The following is a 19866-nucleotide window of genomic DNA, read 5'->3' as shown; positions in this document are numbered from 1 at the left end:
AGGTCCACAATAAAATTTTTACACTAAGCATCATACTGTGATAAAAAAAAAGTGAAGTGAATTTATAAAATGAAAAATCTTTATTTATTCTTCCAAATGAATTTCATCGTCTTTAAAGTGCTCCCCGTCCGACTCGCTGCACCAATATCATCGTTTCTTCAGATCTTCGAAAAAGTCAGAGAAGTCTTTCTCCGCGATGGCCTTCAATACTTTCTTCCATTCAGCTTTGATCTCCTCAATCGAGTCGAAACAGTGTCCCCCGGGCGGTCTTTTGGGCTTGTTTAACAGTCAGAAGTCCAACGGCGCTAAATCAGGCGGGCACGGTGGCTTTGCAACGATATGGGCGAAGCTTTGAGCAAAGTGTTCTCAAAGAACCAACGCATTGTGGAATCGGTCATTATCGTGGTGCGAAAACCGAGAATTTTTCAAATAGAAGGAATATTAAGTGTGCACAAGTTTTTGAAATAAATTTTCCAAGTCTGAAATAGCGGGATATTTGACAGATAATTATAGACAATGATTCATAAATAGGTATTAGATTCTTCTACAATTTGAAAAAAAGCTTGTCAAAGCAATTGAAAAACTTAAATTTGTATCTTACCTAAATGATGCGAGCTGCCAGGGCCAAACCAATAATAAATCAATGAAAGCTATTTCCTGGTCAACTATCTTAAATTTGTAATATCGGATCAAAAAAAAGTCTGTAGGGTCACCATTTTGAGAAATAACTGTTTACTTATTGGTATCGTTTTAAAGCTTGAAGAAATATCTTTTTAAATAAGTCATAACGTGCTGTGGGCTCCACAAAAAAGTTATTTTATGTCATATCTCAGAAACGACAGGTCTCGGAAAAAATTTAGCTAGCCTATGTTTTTTAGGGCAAAATCGTCTACAATAGTCGCATGTACATAATTTATCTAGAACCACCAATTACACGGCTAGATCGACTAAAAGACATCGGAGAAATTTGTTTTCTGCAAAATACGTATCGGGTAAGCCATAGACTTTTTCAAAAAACTAAAAGTGGCCTTAAATTAGCCCCTAAAGTTGCAACATTTTCTACTCGCCGACCTCGCAACTCTGCTAGGTTCCGAGATCCCTCCTCTAATCATAGGAAAAAACTTACCCTGTACGTCGTGGGAACATTGTGTATAATAAGCGGTAAGCACATTGAGCTTCATGTGTTACACAATGAGAATAATTTGTAAATATATTTAGTTTGATGTCAGGAAAATTATTTATTATGCAAATTTCGAAAGCATCATTTGATATGGGATTGTTGTGCCTGGCAGTAGTGAGCATGCACTAAAAGTTTTTGTTCGTTAGAAGAAGACGATAAGAATTATATTAAACATAGAATTCAAAGGATGTTATAGTGCAAAATGTAGAAAGTTAGGATTATGATGTTAACTGCAGTATATATTCATGAGTGTATACTGATTTTAAAAGTACACATATGATTGAGAGGCAAGCACCTCAAACTCTATATTCGACTGGAACTTTAAATTATAAATACCTGGTGTATATATAAACTATGTATCAGAAAGCTTTATATCATTGCATAACAATGTCATTATATAATTATAAAACTGGGAGAAGTACTATCAGCCTGTTTTTACGTAAGAGAGATAGGTTGTACGTGGTGAGCTTTTTCACGTCGCTCCGCTCTATGTTTATAATATCAGAATAAAGCTATTTACTATTATTATTATTATTATTATTGTTATTGCTTACAATTTTGCAATAGTTTTTAAATGGACTAAAAGTGCTAGGTATATTTATGGATATATAATTCTCTCTTTGCGGGATAATCATACCTTCGATGGTATGTGGCCATGCAATTCAAGCTCTTCCCGTTCCGTCTCTCCCGAACGGAGGAACTTTGGCAGATCATGCATTTCTTCTCCTGGTTAATTTAGTTACCTAACATCCTGGCTACCTATAGACATGGTGGTACTTCTTCCTCGTCCCTGCCCCAAAAAATAGTTTTCCATAACATTCTGTCAAGAAACTAGTCGTCTTGTCTTGATTTTCTCTATGCTTTTGCATTATTTACATCTTCCAAATTGTATTTCTACTTACTCTCTCCTTTCCTCAGGAATCTAACCGAGTTAAGTATTGTTGGCCATCTGAATAGGCTTGAGACTAAACAAAAAAAATACTTTCATAAAAAATATATATATGGATTCGGTATGCATATAGGGAACAATGTTAAAATGATATATAGAATATTATTATAAATTAAATAATTATATAAAACAATGTTGTAAAAATAATGCATATGGCAAGAGGAGATACGTTGATCAGCTGTTCAGTTAAGCCACCTGAGGCCCTTTGATTCAAATCTGCATCTTAGACAAGTTAAATTACACCCATCTTTTGTGTGCGTACCATCGTTGCCCTTATACAATAGATCTTGAATATTGAATGACGTGTAGGTCCAGAGAAGTTCTTCTTTTCGATTTTAATGTCACATACGACTGTAAGCTGTTTTCCCCATACTATTCATCTATGTAATTCTTACGGAGAAAAAAAATCCAGCCAGTTTCATTACACGACATTATGGCATCAGTTTGAATCTGAAAAGCACGAGTCAGCCTACAAAGCAAGTTTTTAACGAGCTACCGACATGTGGATCATGTTTACTAGTTAAAACCGTTGCGGGATGATAAAGACTGAAATACTGAACTAAAGTAACTCTGTATGTTAATGCACAGTGCGGTAAATAACAGAACGCTCGGATATCGCATTACGTTCGCTGACATGTGGATTAAGAGATGCAGATAAGACCGAGCGTATGTTTGAACAAGCTCGAGTCATCGTCATTGAAAAAGATCGTTTGATTGCGAGGCAGAAAAAGGTGCAAAGAACTAGTTTGAGGAGTAGATTTGTTGGAAATATGTAGATATTAGGGGGAATGTAATTTTAAAGCAGACGCAAAACGAAGAGTCAGAGCAATTTAAATATGAAAGTACGTTAGTAACAACAAAATATATTACAGCTTAGCTAAAAAGGTGATACAAGAACGCAGATAATTTTTTTTTAATGCATGTTAAATCAGATACAAGATCAATCACCAATCACTTACCTGAAATCGACCTTGTGGAATAATGAGGTCAGATCTCGGAAAACTCATTCTACAGTGATGAAAAAGAGGGATTTAAAGTATTTTACACATTTTCGATATTCACTCTACATAAATTTTTTCTGACTGTTAATTTTCGTCTTTCTGTTCTTTTTCATAGGTTCTCACGACGGTGACAATGAACGTTAGTCTCAGTTAATATTAACTGAGGGTAAGATGCGAGTCCAGTGCTTCCACAACCGCTACTTGTGTGCGAAACTTGATTCCCAAGGAAAATTAAAGAAAAAGTGAAAAATTCTGTAGACAGAACATATTTGACCGAATATTTAGAAATATCTAACAGCATTGTTGAAATGTTCAAATTGAACGAGTATGACGAATTGTTTACTCCAAAATTCAGCATATACCGAATAACGTCTATTTCGGAAGAAAAAATTTCAAAATTTTCCATTTTGTCCTTCGGAGTATTATTTCATCGATAGTGTCTCCCACACTTCTTTTTTTCAGTTATTTTCAAGTGTATCTTATTATTGTACACACTGACTTGCGTTATTTTCGTTTCGTTCATTACGCTTCGCTTAGTGTAACCGATTTAATTTGTTGATTCAATTTAAGTTGGATGGTTTAAAATATCTCGAATGTGTGAAGTGCTTCGCAGCTATTTTCGCTATAAAAATCAGTGCGTCATCAATTGAGGCATATATGGAAATCTCGGTAGCGGGATTTTCGTGCGATTGGCGGTCATAGATGCCGCCGGCTGCCGTCCCCGCAGGACTGTAAAGGAACGCGGGTGGCATCTCTATTGATTTTTGCGGCTCGCGGTGGGCCGGAAAATCTCGACGGAAAATCTCGACGAGCCACTAGATAGTTCCTGTTAGCTTCCAAATTGGAACTTTACTTATGTCTGATACTTTTCCATCTATAACGCCATTCAAATAAGTCCCATTCATACTTCATTTACCATCAGCTGAATGTATAATCGGCAACTACAGTTTCAGGATTGTTCGACTGACAGTGGTACTTTTCATTACGGAGATACTTCGTCGTCGGGGTCAGTTTGCGAGGAAATAAATAACGAGTGTTATTCCATCGGCGGACATAATAAATAATTGCGTCATTTAATTAAGTAAAAGTCGCGAAACCGGTTTGTTTTGCTCTTGAGCGTTGTGTTTCATTCATAAAATAAAATCGAGGCCAGTAGTTTTTTTTGTACGTTGAATGAATAGGTCGAGATAAAATTAACCAGCAACTGGTTCCGTAGTGTAGCGGTTATCACGTCTGCTTTACACGCAGAAGGTCCCCGGTTCGATCCCGGGCGGAACCATAATTTTTTTTTTTGGCAACATATTTTTTTTTATCATGAGTAAAAATGCATTTAAAGCTGATTGGAGGTTATCGATGATTCATTAAATTAAAATATTTATTTATTATGCACTATTCAGTCGCAGTGCGCCATTATCAGTGAAACGCGCATTCAGAATGAAGCTCAGAATTCACGTATTTAAAATTGATTTACTTTTTCGGATTTCTCAGATTAGGTGAAACTAGCAGAGCTCAAAGTTTCAGCCTAATCTAGACCAAAAAGTATTGTAACAAAACCTATGCAAAGCTTCCTCTTGCTTTGTGTCCATTTGCTACCACCAAACATCTATGACTAGCATCGTCCTTGTTACTTTTTGCCTTCTATAACATATCTCTTTGTAACGCTCCATTATCGATGGATAATTGAACGGTCTGCTGATTTATTTGGCTTTTCAGGTTATTATCGACTCCCGGACGAGAGGGAAAAACAGTTTAGGCAACATTTTAGATAACTTTGAAGACAGTATCGAAGTCCACACAATGCACCCTGGTTTACCTAACGATATAGCCATATTTTTGGAAATAACCTTAATTGAAAACCTACACTGAGAGGAGAAAACAACAGTTTCGTGAAACTTTGCAAAGGATCGACTTTATGAACTCTGAACCGATTGATCCATATGACAAATTCAGCAAATTAGTAATTGAGCCGAGAGAATGTATCGAAGTTGCTTTCCCTAGGAGGACCTCAGTTGGAAGTAGTGATAAGTTTGTTTGCTGGTTTAATGATGAACTCCGAGGCATCCGCAAACAAGTCAATTTGTGTGATAATACTGCATAGGTCTGCATAGGTTAGGGAAGGAATATAGAGATAGAATTAAAAGCTACTATCGGGAGAAACTTGCCCAAAAGTTTAATAGAATATTAATAACAGTCTTCTAGCCCTATCATACTTAAAATGTCGGTGCTCCGGCAAAGTTTTTACGGAATTTCCGAGACCCATCATTACGAGATCTATGTCAATTCGGTCAGAAGCAGCTTCTGAAGTATGAATTTTCAATAAAGATGTGAAGGGAGGCCGAAATCTACTCTTTCCCGCATCGCTCAACAAAATGTCAGTCTGACACAGATGGAGGAACATTCCTCCCGAACGACTTATATTAGAACTTATGCTAATCGGGCCGCAGCGGGTTTTAAAAATAAGAACATGAAGGAGTGTCTCATCTATTTGGAAATACCTTGGCGTAATGTCACAACAAACATCTTAAAATCTACGAGTAGAATATTCCCGCAGATTCTCGACCTGGATCAGTGCCAACAGCCACTATCAAATACAAGTTCACAACGCCTTCATCAAGAAGATACGGAAGATTAATAATGAATGTAAAAATGTGGCCTAGAACAAATTAATTTTCTGATCGAAACTGGTACTGAGAAGTCATATTGACAATAATAATAACAGATAAGAATAGTCATTTCATAATTCTATATAAAAATTAAGTAAAACAACGTTAACAAAAAGACGTTTCTTTTGAAAGTACGTACCTCCCTTTCACGTGGTACGAACTTAACACATAAATACTTGACAAAAAAACGCAAACACTAAATCAGAGATCATTTACCTACACACCACATATACACTAGAACCTTTTAATGCCATTGTAATACTCCCTGATGTAATCAGTATGGCCCAGTTTTTACCAGCAACTGAAACATTGATTTTTGATATAAATTTAATATCGTCAGATTCGCTATTAATTCACTTTTAATTCGTATAATGTGGCCATAATCTGCGTTTTGGAAATAAATAGTTCAAAATTCAATGGATTTATTTTGGTGTAGATCCTTCTGAAAGTAATCTTTATCAAGTTGAGCAAACTGATTTCTCCATGAACGTGTAATGCGCATGCGTGACGTTGTTTGTACAATCCTGGTCTGACAAACATATAATTTATTAATGCCTTTGAATTTTCCATAAAGAACTATTCCATAACGTGACTTTAAAAGTTGGCATGACATATCGTTTTTCTATTATCTAACTTTCGATATCTTCATAAAACCCTTATCGAATAACAAACAGAATTTAACTTTCTGGCAACATGCTCATTACTAAATATGCACATTTCATGATAAAGATATCAATATAAAGTCTCAAAAAGTTGCCCGACGCCGCCAAGCACAAATGATTCTTTATTAATGGTAAGGTCCATAGATACACAGTGTCCGTCGTCGTGAAGGAATTCAGGAGGATTTGTTAACAATCAGATTTTTTTTTTGTTATTTTTACAGAATCAAAAACACTTATTGACATTTTTCCTTGTTCTGGTCACAGTTTGGTTTCATCTGCGGTCAGAAAATTTCTGTGTCTTATCTGCGCTGACAATAATTTAACATTGACCTGATGATATATATCATTTTTGCTAGAAAAAAAACCATTTGCGCCCACTGCAATTGAAACCATCTGCTCTCTGCCGGTCAGATATGAATAAATCCATTTACATACATATGTATATGCAGTTTCCCTAATTTTCTTGCTATATAATATACAGGGTGTCCCACAAGTGTTTCATTATATTTCAGTGGGTAATAGTACATTGAAAAATAATATGACTCCCTATATAAATCATATTCCAATAATGCTTCATTAAGAAGATACAGGGTGTTAAACTTAAAACACACCTGGAATATTTCAACGTATCAGAGTATCAATGAACAGGCGAGCTCAATTATGTATTGAACAAAATGGCCACCAATTTGAACAATTTCTATAATGTTATAGCAAATTAATAATATTTAAAACAAACTTAACATTATTAAAACCATTTAAAGAATATCGTGCATATAGACGGTATTCAATTTTTTACTGGCAAACGATACGTCGGACGAAAAAGAGTCAAGTGAGCATTTTTCTTCTAAATGAAATTAAACTTCTAAAAATAATTTTTATTTTGATAAAAAGCAGTGGCGCACCATGTTTTTCTTTAAAAATGTGCTGAGAGGTGTCCGTACGCACGTCACTGGTGAAACGAAAAATAGCCCTTTTGCATAAATAAATGCGTCTACATTAACTCTCAAATCATGCCAAATTTCACTTACATATCTCAAACGGTTTTGAATATATCAATAAAAGTTAGATTTTTTAAGTAAAGTTTAACACCCTGTATCTTCTTAATGAAGCATTATTGGAATATGGTTCATATAAGGAGTCATATTATTTTTCAATGTACTATTACCCACTGAAATATAATGAAACACTTGTGGGACACCCTGTATATGATGATAAAAAAGTTTGACATGTGCGTTAAAAAGTGCGCTCTTTCATACAAAATCATCAAGTACAGGAATTACCATTTAAAAATATTAACACTAACGTCATATTTGGAACAATGATGACGTCATATTCAACCAAAATATGTGGAATTTTAAACTAAAATGGACGTGTCCAAACATTTTTCATAATTTAAAGTTTATATCGAGAAAGTGAATTCAATAATAGACGTATACGCTATACAAGGTGTCCAGGTTTTTGGTGGTAGAATTTTAACCTCGTTTGTACGCATAAAAATATTAGTTTGTTGTATAAAATATATTAGAGAAATACTTTGTTAAAAAAATAGGATGTTGAAGTTTTATATTTTTTTTCAATTAATCTTTTACAGTTCCCAAAGTTTTCGAGATACTTAACTCAAATTTGGACCGTAAGTTAATAGCATAATTAAACGTATGTCCTTCACAGTATTCCTTGGCGGCGAGGGACTGGCTAAATACAAACTATTTACAGAGATGGGTTGGTCGTGCAGGACTAATTGCTTTGCCTTCTCAAGCGCCCGATCTAACATCTCTAGATTTTTATATTTGGGGGTTTATGAAGGAAAATGTGTACTCTACATCTGCAAACTCTCAAAAAGAAATCATCAATGTCGATTGACTAAGCGATAAGCGATTAAGAAACTCTATTTTTACAATAACTGCTCAGAGTTTGACAGACGTTTGACAGTGTTTATGGCGATGTTCTAGTAGAACGTCATGGTGATCATTTCGAACAATTTCTGTAATAATAATTATTTGATTTTGATTTAAATTATTTTGACATCGAATAAATTATTGTTGTTCAATTTATGCTGTATTTGAAGTTACTGTTATCCTCTTGTCTGCTATGATTTTTCATTTCTTTTCCGTTAAAAGACTACTTTAGTCTTAGATCTTTAATAAATAAATCCTTACTCTGGTTTACACCGTAGTAGTATGTCAGAAGTGTCGGAAACGAGCCAAATCTACTCGATGAAAATAGTAGCATGCTTCACCATTTTGCAAATTGCTGACAAACGGCGACAGATATTAAAATGGTTAAAACACATAAGTTTCCAAATTGAACAGGCAATTTAAGTTTTCAAAAATAAAATACTATTTAGTGTACCACAAAAAGTTTTGGCGATAAAACCGGTCATAATCCCAAAAAACATCACCCTGTAGATTTTCACGATCATCTGCTATCATCTAATAATGTAAACCTTAAAGCTCTGATGGTATTTTTGTTCCAGATACGACGGCAATGCTAATTTTTTTCAATGGTTTGTGAATAATTTTATGCGAAAGTCGCACTTTTTACATACAGGGCGTACATTTTTTTAGTTTCTTTTAAGGTTACAATTTGAAAACTAACAATAAGTATATCTGAGGAACGAAAAAATCCTGAAACTAATTTGTTTAACATTGAAGGGGAACCAACATGATGTATTAACCAATCTATTCTTACTTATACCCCCTCATTCCCAGCCACTCCAACTACCCTTCAACAAATCAATATTACATTCCTGGCGGTAACTCGAGAAGGAATGTACTGTTACAAGTCCCCTAAAGGAATCTAACGACTTGCAAATGTGAGCAATAAGGACACATTCAAATATCTTACCAAAAACTGACAGGGGACTGGGATGCAGGTATCACAACTGCTTTGTGAAGCTGCTTGGAAAAGACGCCCCATTTCGGCAGATTGTTAATTACATGCACAAATCACAAGATCATTGTCAACTTCAGTGAGTGTTATTATTTTTCACTTTGTCCACTATCTGAAACGGTTTGGACACATCAACTAAGTTCAGGAACGACATATTTCTAGAGTCTTGTAACTCTATAGCGAACGGTATATAGAGCTGTTTATTCGGTAGCAAATGAGTCGCATTTGTAACATCATTAAATCGATTTGCAATTTTTATTGATTCTTCCTTTATTTTCATGCCATTCCCATTACTACTTCCCACTGATTCATTTGCGATTCCCCAGGCAGTTTTGTCTTATCGTTAGATAATATAATTTTATTACTTCAAACATAATCTTTAAACTTTTTAAGCAATTCATCAGATTGTTATTGGCGAATTCCTTACAGTGGAGATCTTTTCTCATGAGAATGTACCGAGTTCTCAAGCAACGTTTACAAACTCGCCTTCTAAGTCATTTTGTTTAGATTTCGCTTCGTTGCAATTGTGATTTGCCGCAGACTTACCTGAAAAACTTTCTTCAAATGCATTAATTAATTTCTGCAGAAGCCAATAGCAAGTGGTATCATCAGCAAGAGGGGGGAGGTCAAAGCCCTGCGAACCAACGGGTCCCGTCTCAAGAAAAGAAGGGAACATCATAATTTCCTCAGTAGCTACCACACCAATACATAGAGCAACCAAACTGACATCCCGGTGCAACCTATTAAAATGTAAATTTTTATATTCACATTGCAAGGGGCCTTGGGTTCGTCCTATTCAAAGCAGGTGTTAAAAGCTAACTCAGTTCCAGCAAAAACAACACACGAAAATTAATTGGGACCCCGAAAAAGTAGCTTGTGGGAAAACAACCCTGAAAATAGCATCGGAGATAGCTGATTTAGGGAGCGTTTTGGACCTACTCGTAAAACTTCATGGCAAGCTCAAAGAACTAGCTCAGAAAGCCCATTTCCCTAAGTAAAACATCTTGCTCCTTTATAGGTAGAACTAAGGCGGGAGATGAAAAGAGAAACTTTTGAGCACGTGGACGACTTGGGTATTATCAAGAAACATAATTGAGATCCTTTGGAGGACTTAATATAAAAAGGAATATGAGCCACCAGAAAGTTCCGGATGGTAAAAACCTAGTCCCTGTAACGAGAAATTTTGACTCAGGTATGTGTAATGTGCAAGTAAGCGTACCGTTAACGTAAGGATCAGAAGCGGATGCAGCTCAGTTCTTCGGGATGCGCGTGAGATAATTTTTATTGACTATCTCCCTATAGGAAAAACAATAAACGGAGAATATTATACAAATTTATTGCTGTGCTTGAGCAGCGAAATTGGGGAAAAGCGATTGAATTTGGAGAAAAAGAAAATCTTGTGTTATCAAGACAACACACCGATTTTGATTTTGAAGTTTTCCTCACTCACCCTGTTCGGCAGATTTAGCCCTTTCGGATTATTTTCTATTTCTAAATTTAAAAAAATGGCTCTCCGGAAAGAGATTCGGAAATAATGGAAAAGTGGAGTCCGAAGTTGATGCCTATATTGAAACATTCAAAGCTTCTTACTATAAACAGGGTATAGAAGCTATAGAACATCACTGGGAGAAGCGGTTGAATTCCTAAGGAGACTGAAGTCGAAAAATAACGTAATATTTTCTGGATTTTTTCTTTCTTCAAGTATTAGATCCAGTATTTCTGAGACTATCCTCGTATCACAATGAAACATTCCGGAGAACAGAACATGTGTCTAGAAGAAATGGCATCGAGAGATCAAATTCTGAGATGCGACTCGTGACACCTCGGCTCAGAATCTGTTCTCATATGTAAGATCACATGTTCATGTTAATCCCTCTTCTGAAATATTCTTGCACTGTAAATAAAAGGAAGGTCAAATTATGACAATATAGGTGTTTCGCCCCAAGTGATAGTGGAAAAAGGTTGTTGGAAAGAATGCTCATGGAGAAGGTGTCTGACAATCAATACAACGTGCTCATCTCCGCATATGAGAAATTTTCACTTCTTCAATTAGTCTAAAATGGCCGAAAAAAAGATGTTTTCTTGTGATTTAAACTCCAAATAAAATTTCCATCCACTGTTATGGATGTGTGGGATTAAGTTAACATTTATTTAAACACAAGTTAGCGGAAACCCTGTGACCCAGTTCTTGTTTGGAAATTTCCCTCAGCACAACATGATATTGATGAGCTGTAACAAATCAGAAACAAAAGGCGTGTGAATGAAGAACTTATGACAGAAACAGATGGTTAAGTTTGCGGTTATTGTTCGAGCCACGCTCGGCTTCTCTTTGCAAACAACATGGAACTAATCGGCAGCTGTCGATGACCATTGACCAGTTCCTCCATTATCAGTCGATATGCGTATACTAAAAACTGTTCCTGCATTAAAAAGTAAAAAAAAAAAAAAACGAAACTTTGGCGACGAAGCGAGTGAGGGTTTTTGCCACTCGCAGAGCTTAATAAATCCTAACGCGTGATAAATGATGTTTCTTAACGTGGAAAGCCGTCGTTAACGTAAAACTTAAACGCAAACAATAGCTAACTGTTTCTCTGAAGGCGATCCAAACTTACTAACTGCGTGCTTAAAAGTTTCCCAAGTTTTAAGTTGCGGTTACAGAGCGCTTCGATACAGCGAAAACGGTGGGAGTAAGTGGAAAGTCGGGAGGAAATTATTTGGGAAACTTGGATATTGAAGCAGTTGGTATTTCTTTGACTTCATTGCTCATGGATGAAGGTTTGTATGACATGATTAAGAATAGACGTGCAAAGTATCCGAATTATTGCGATTTAGTATTGTAACGGGAGTATCCGAGAAAATTCACAAAATGAGCCTTCACTCTCCTTAGGCTGCGTAGCGACCAACACAAGAGATACGTTAACAGTAGTTGACAGCCTCAAAATTATTTCTGCTCTAGCTCCTCAATCACGCTTGTTCTTGCAGTTCCAGGAGAGTCCACGATGAAGGACAGGAGGTGCAGCGGCTATCTGAAGAAAGAACTGCCGAACAATAAGATTATTTACTTTTGTCTTTGGATACCAGTAGAGACCAAGGATCTGCATATGCTCATGAAAGGTCCATAGCGATTCAAATTGCTGTTATCGTATCATCTTCACCTCGGTCCCACCCTTATGTCTGGACATCATTCTAATGACAAAGGGAATATGTTGTCTTTAGCGATTCTCTTTGGCTGGCCATAGCAATCGAGTTAATTGTCGGACAAGCCTGCCCAAGCGAAGTGTAAATAGCCAGTGGATAATCTTAAATTTGCATTAGCCCTATGGCACTCCAGAGATGCGACGTGCAAAATGAGACATGCAGCAACACTGCTCAGAAAAAAGTTCCAGAGGAACATTTGCATACTTTGTTCCGCTGGAGAATATTTCATGGCACATTCATTTAAATTCATTTAGATCAATTGATCAATTCGCGCCATAGATTTTCAAGCGAAGTATGAAATTAGGGATTGACTTTGATTTTATCGACACCGAATCAATGAAGTCACGTGACAATTTTAGTAAGCCGGTAATTGAACTGCCGGAATACATCGAAGTTGCTTTCCCTAGGGGGACCTAGGAGGATAATATGAAGATTTAACTTTGCAGCATGGAAGAAACTCTAGAGTTTACCAAGATATTATGAATAACAATCGCCCTGAAAAAAAAAAAAACCTTGCCGTAGTTCACTGAACTCTAACGGCCTAAATGACTTTTTCGTCAAGATTGCTGATAAAGTTGTAAAATTGCTGAATAAACTTCCTCCGACTATCATTAAGGTGAGGTCGCTTTAAATGTTCCATAATTCCGTTTTAAAAAAGTAGAATACATGGTGTTCCGACTAAAACTGACATCCCGTGAGATATCCGATTCCGTCCAAATATGGAATAAATGCTAAAATATGGAAATTTTAATTTAAGCAGGGACCAAATTTTATCTTGACCTCGAAGGAATTTTTACAACCCTCTAGGGCCTAGAGCCGCCCCTTCAAAAATTTTAAGCGGCAACAGTGGCCGAATGACACGTCATTTTGAAGCTGCTTTTATTCTCTATTCAACAATGTTCTTTTTTTAAGTTTGAGCGATTGGTCCTTAAGAATTATGAAATCGTTGTACGCTTATTGAAGTTCTCAACATTGTTAAAGTTTATGGTTTATGCCGTACCATCTGCATCTCTACAAATGCACCTAGAACGCATCACACGTTTGATCACACCGGAAGTGTTGCGAAATATTAAAAAAGTTTTCAAAATCACTTTGTACCATTTTATGGAAGTTTGAGGCGGACATTTTGAGCAATGCATTCGTTAAATTGAGTTGTTATTTTATAATTACTTTTGTTTACTTTGAAAGTGATCTGGGGAGTGTTTTGAAAAATCAGATTGAAAAAAAACATGATTGCATAGAGGACAGAAGCAGCTTCCAAATGATGTGTCATTCGGCCCTTCGTGCCAGTTAAAATTTTTGAAGGGTTTCAGAAAGGTGTAGCAATTATTTCGAAACCACGATCAAGTTTAGTCCCGCCTCGAGTTAAAATGGAGAAATTGTTGCATTTTTCCTACATTTAAACATTTCGCGAGGTGAAAATTTTAGCTGGGCCACCCTATATATAGAAATTCAGCGCATTACTAATAGCTTGAAAAATAGATCTTACGTTTGGTCCTTATGACCGATCGGAAGGATATTTTAAACGTACTACTGGCAAAATGAATGCACCGAAGCCAGGATATTTCCGGTTGGTCTAAAAATTGTAAGGGTAGTTCCAATTCATAAGAGAGCTGGTGGATCATTTTCATGAAGGCCACGAATCTGACCAATACTTTATTTTTAGCTCATTGTTTCCAGGGATATTATTCTCTTGGTAAAGTCGCTAAGATTTTGACCTGTTCACCCTAACAGTGGCGCTGGCAGATGGATCAGAAGTCTTTTCATACTTTCATGCTCAATAAGTAATAAATATATTGGTGCGCTCTCATTGACAATCCAGAACACCCTTGGCAAGATTTTATTTTCGAAATTTTAGCAGATGCTTGTCTAGGATCACTGGATGTCTAAAAATATCTGGATTGTTAAATAGCGGTTTAATAGCAGAGTTAATGAAGAAATATTGGAATTAAAGTTAGGTACAAAAACACTTAATCAAAATGATACATGCTCATTGAACTCGTTCCAAATGAATTATTATTCATGTCACGTTCGATCATTCTGTATAGTCAATTTTGTGATTATTTTTGTATTTGGTGAAACTTGTCTAATAAAAAGAGAAAATATGATCCCTCAAGCCTTCGGTATCTGTTCTTTTGAACGCCTTTCTGTTCCGCACTAGAAGCACAAGCACTGGAAGTCATGTTTGTGTTTCGCCATATAATTCAATTCTATGCATAGGAAGTTAGTATGCAATAAAATTAGAATATAGTTCAAGTGTCGTTAAGCCATTGCATTTACATTACAAAAGCCGAAATCGTTCACGGTTTTGCCTAGTTAAACAGTACCAGATTCTCGTTGGACCGTGTCGGAATAAATTCACCTCAAGTTGCGCTCGTGAAAGACTTATTTGTACACAAAATAGTTCCTGTTGTTGCAGGTTGTATTTCAAAATCCACACGCAGATGATCTGGCAATCAGTACTAGTGATGTTGCCTAAGAGATTCTGGGAAACGAAACGGTAGACTTGTGAAGTACTTCGGTAGATGCTCACGTGCGCTTTTGAATCCAAACGTTCCTGGAGCAGTAGGAAAGAAGCTATGTTAACATAATAATTTAATTAAGTACTGGTGCTCAGACGATTTTTTCAGGGGCCAAGGAAGTTCGTTGACAATTGTTGCATAAAAAAACTTAACAAATGTGAGGTTTGATAATAAAACTTTCGGAAAATGACTACCGCCTGTTACATAAAGTAATTTACGTAGAACTGGCGCACCGGCCACGACCTTATACAAAGTGTTTCATAAACATACCAATAAAGTTTCAAGGAATGTAGAGCTCATAACATGAATTATTTAGATCTAATAAAGTTAGGTACAAAATTGCTTCGTTTTCAAGATACAGAGTGTAAATTTCTCAGAGTTTAACGGGATCATACTTCAGTAGGGAAGTATTATTTTGCGATGAGGCAGGTTTCACGCATGTTTGCTCCTATGGCCTCTACCTCTACTAAAAGGAAATAAAGTTAATTTCTCTTGAAGAATAAAAAAAATCGCACTTGGAACCTAATTGATTTTTCAGTAGGCACAGGAATGGGAATTTTTGTTTAGCTTGAAACCGGCTACTTCAGCAATAAAACACTAAGGCGTTTTTTTATTAAGAATCGATGGAATATTAAAAAAATATATTGGTATTAAAAGACAGTAGCGTACCATTTTTTTCATTGAAAACAGTCCATTATATGGCCGCCAGCGCTGTAGGTGGAAATATTCTGTTCAGTGTATCCCTAACTTCATGTCCGTTTCCCAAACCGTTTTTGAAATATTTAAAAAATAAAATAATAATAATTAAAAAAAAGGAACGAAACACTCTGTATCTGGGAAACGAAGCGATTTCGAATCTAACTTTATTCGATCCAAATATTGGTTTTCATGAGCTCGGCATCCTCTAAACGTTTGTGGGCACATTTACCAAACACCCTGTATGTCTCTACTATTGGTCTGATTAATGACAACAAAATCAAGCTGTCAGCTGTCAAATTATTGCATCAGTTGCGCAGGACCGTTTTTTCTGTCGAATAGAAAAATGCTTGAATGGCGCGTTAATATGAAATTCTGTGTTAAATTAGGCAAAAGTGCAAGTGAAACTTTAAAAATGCTAAGAGTAGAGTATGGCGGAGTTGCTATGAAGAAGTTTGCAATGTTTCAATGGCATAAAACATTCAAAGCAGAACGGGAAAACGTGATACATGACGGAAGGTCCGGGCGTCCGAAAACTCATCGAGCGGGTGAAGAATGTAGCAAAAGTATGACAACTAGTGAGATATGATAGACGACAGGGTAGGTGGGTTATTGCAAAGGAGTTAATTGCAGACAGGACAGTAAGAAACATTTTGATCGAAAATTTAGAAATGAGAAAAGTGTTTGAGAAACACGAGGGTGAATCAAATATGAACTGAAATTTTTCTCCTGCGGCTGGTGGAGCATCGGGGAAGAGCTGTGTGCCTAGGGGTAATAGGTAATGATATCATAAGATCACGTTCACTCTATATAATGTCTGAAGGCCGCATTTTTAGTCGGCATCACCGTGAGCGAGCACGGAGTACACCCTCAGGTTACGCAACGCATTGTTATAAAATTTCTTACATGCGATGATATAAAATCGGCGGAAATCCTTCGAAGACTTAAAGCAGAATTCGGAGAGACCGTTTTAAAGAAACTTAAACGTACAAGTGGCATAAGAAATTTCTGCAAGGGCGAGAAACGGTTGAGAACAAGCCCCTTGCTCGCCACCCTCGGACCAACGTGACTCAGCACAACATCACCACTGTTCGTCGTCTTCTCAACATTGATCGCCGATTGATCATTGCCCATATTGCGGTGAAACGGGCCTATGGGAGTGTCCAATCCATCATTACAAATGAGCTAGGGTTTAGGAAAATTTCAGCCAGATAGGTGCCTCGTCTTGTGACTGATCAACACAAACGACAGCTCCCTGGCATTTTCAAACTGAGGGAAACGATTTTCTGCAATCGTAGTGTCACTTGCGACGACACCCAGGTTAACCACTACCGCCCTAGAGTTAAAACCAGAGGAGGACGAGTGAAGACACACCTATCGAAGTCGAAGTACGCCTCTCAGCTAGGAAGGTGCTCTTAACAGTCAAGGGATTTCAATGGCACATTGGCATTCCCCATGAACGTTGCACAGTGAACGCAGCTTACTGCTGAAAGTTACTGGCTGAGCCGAGGCTTGTATATCGTCAGGAAAGACGAGAATTTTCGATCAGGAACGTGATTCCGCTTGACGACATTGCCCGTCCTCACGCAGCCGACCTGACTAGGAAAATTTTGAAACTTGCCAACATTAAAACCACCTCCCTACAGTCCGAACTTATCTCCATGTGACTATCACGTGTTTGGTCTGTCGCAAGAGGCGTCGAGAGGAGAAAGATTCGACAATGATGTAGCTGTTAAGGGCTTCACGCACGATTAGTAGCAAAAACGTCCATCTTTTTTTCTAAGATAACGGCTTTAGGAATTTTCCAATACGATGGAAAAAGTCTATTCTTGAACCAGGAGATTACGTAGAAAAGTAATATGTACCTTTCACTTTTGGATCTTGTTCGAATGCATTTTCAAGGGGTAATTCAAGTTCACATTTGATTCACCCTCGTACTCGTACCCTAACGTCTTAAAACGTCTCGTTACTTGAATCGAAAACCTAAATTCCCGAAACAAGGGCTTCGCTGCGAATATTTCAGCCGTCCGTCCCTCTCGATTTAACCCCATTATATTTATTTGGCAATTTGTGCCGGATGGGCTAAAAGCTCTGGATACGACTATCTCGACGTGCCCATTACTTTCAAGAATATTTCGAATGAGTGAAGACACTGTGCCGATGCCAAATTAAACAGCCAAGACGCATGGAGAGATAGCAAAGTGCACCAGGTTCGTTATTTATACATTGTGAGTGTTCTATTTCATTAAGTAAATAATTAGCGATACTAAAATTAGATGCGTAATATTGTAGTGAACGGTTGAAAGGCGGTTTGATTCGGATGTGTCGACGCTAAAGCACGGTATGGATTCAATCTGTATCCTCGTTTTGAAGAAACGTTGGAACGGTGACAGGCTCGACAGCTCAGTTTTACTTGATTGTATACCGAATTTCTTATTTCCAACAGTAACAGTCTTTTCCTAACGAGCAGCTGTTCCAGGATTATCTTTCAAACGAAGGAATCAGTGAGTCTTCCGAGAAGGTTTCGAAAATGAAGCAGAGCGCTTACACCCGTCAAACATCACATTGTTCAATTTTCTCTGATTTTCTCCTGTGCGCGCAACCAATGAGTCAGGCAAAACCTCAGAGTTCAATAGAAAACCATTGTAAAGCAAGTACCCCTGTCATTTTTCAAATTTAGGGGTTGTCGGGGCGGTGGAGTTGCACGTTATTCTCAGTTAAAACTCACTGTTTACTTGTAAACTTTTCGAGTGGAAACGGGAGTTAACGGTTAACTAAAACGTATGGGAATTGCATGTCTGAAATATGTGAAATGTTCTGAAATTTCACTTTTCATTTGCTGAGAAATTACCGTTTATTTTCACTTCAGTGATGTCATCATTCCAAAAGATTTTGTTAACAAGAGTTGTCATCCGAGCGCTTCGTAAAGGGTGAATGTTATTCTCAGCTAGGTTTAACTTAGAAACCCCCCCCCCCCCTGATTTAATGCCTAGCGGCGGTTCCGGGGGGGACTCAGGGTGAAGAGAGGAGAGTTTTAGTAGGTAGGCGTCCCAATTAGAGACGCATCCCACATAACCCGGTCGCTCGAACATCAGACCGGGTACCTTTCGAAGGTTTCCCTCCTCTATAAAAAAAATAATAATAAAATAAAATTAAAAAAAAAAAAAAGGTTTAACTTAGAACAGTGTACAATTCCACCGCTCCAATGGTCCCTATTTGTGTCCGAGACGACAATCTTGCACAGAATGAAAGAAAAAATTAACAATACTCCAAAACGTGTGAAAAATGTTTACAATAAAGGCATGGGCCTCGTATTTGTTCAATCTTTACATAACTAGAAACCGAATATACTAAACTGCTATAGTTTAGGAATAGTCTAACATTTTTATGTAACTACAGGGTGTAAGATATCATCATGGACATATTTCAGGGGGCGATAGCACTCCGCCAAGTAACAACAAATTTGTACTAGATCCATAGTCAAAAACGCATCATTTCCGACGTACAAGATGGCAAAGTTTCTTTTTTTTTTTTTTAAGTAATTTTCAACAGTTTTACAATTTCGTTTTCGTTTAGACTTGTTTTTACTTGACGAAATTTTATTAAATGTTACGAATTACATCAGATGGTTGATATCTGAGGAGGATGTTTCTTTCGTTACTTACTTCACATTCTCAATTTGCATCTATAGATAGTTTTGTGCGTGCTACGAAAACGGTGAAAGATGCCAAAACACTGAAAGGAACCAAGAAGAGAGAAAATGAGGAGGTAATTTAAATTTGGAGTCAGAATTCAGACAGGATGTTCACATATTACTCGCCCGAAAAAACATAACACACTGTATTTGACTATCGACGCTTTTAACATTTCGTTGGAGAGGATCTTAAAGAAAACAGGTGTACGAAATTTCAGAAATGTAACTGGAGGCATATTTGAAAAAGGTGCAAAATATGCCAAAAAATATGAATCTTTGCCGCACTGTATAGAGATCATGGTGTTATTACGAAGGGCTGGACTTACGAAAGCTTCTTGCATAAACAAAATAACCAGCAGTCGAACAGTTTGGTGTTTCATATAACAAATCAGAATGTATTCATTTTCAAAGC

At 37.0% G+C, this 19866-nt stretch overlaps 1 protein-coding gene, 1 long non-coding RNA gene and 1 other non-coding gene across 7 annotated transcripts in view; all 3 read left to right on the top strand.

Annotated features, from left to right (window-relative positions):
* Positions 1–19866, top strand: part of Rbp6 (RNA-binding protein 6) — a 513430-nt gene that overhangs the window by 25871 nt on the left and 467693 nt on the right. The gene's annotated exons all lie outside the window — the stretch shown is intronic.
* Positions 4337–4409, top strand: TRNAV-UAC (transfer RNA valine (anticodon UAC)). The gene has a single exon. It is a non-coding gene; the product is annotated as a tRNA-Val (tRNA).
* LOC136348655 (uncharacterized) overlaps positions 17221–19866 on the top strand; it is a 33628-nt gene continuing 30982 nt past the window's right edge. The window contains exon 1 of one of the 2 annotated variants that reach the window (XR_010733700.1): positions 17221–17970. This is a non-coding gene — a long non-coding RNA (uncharacterized lncRNA). Of the gene's footprint in view, positions 17971–18006; positions 18102–19866 lie in introns of those variants that run through there. The other variant, XR_010733699.1, reaches the window with a different exon arrangement.

This window comes from Euwallacea fornicatus, chromosome 34 (assembly GCF_040115645.1).
Source record: "Euwallacea fornicatus isolate EFF26 chromosome 34, ASM4011564v1, whole genome shotgun sequence".
NCBI classification, from domain to species: domain Eukaryota; kingdom Metazoa; phylum Arthropoda; class Insecta; order Coleoptera; family Curculionidae; genus Euwallacea; species Euwallacea fornicatus.
Note: the sequence above shows the minus strand (reverse complement) of the source record. Positions and strands in the feature narration are given on the sequence as shown.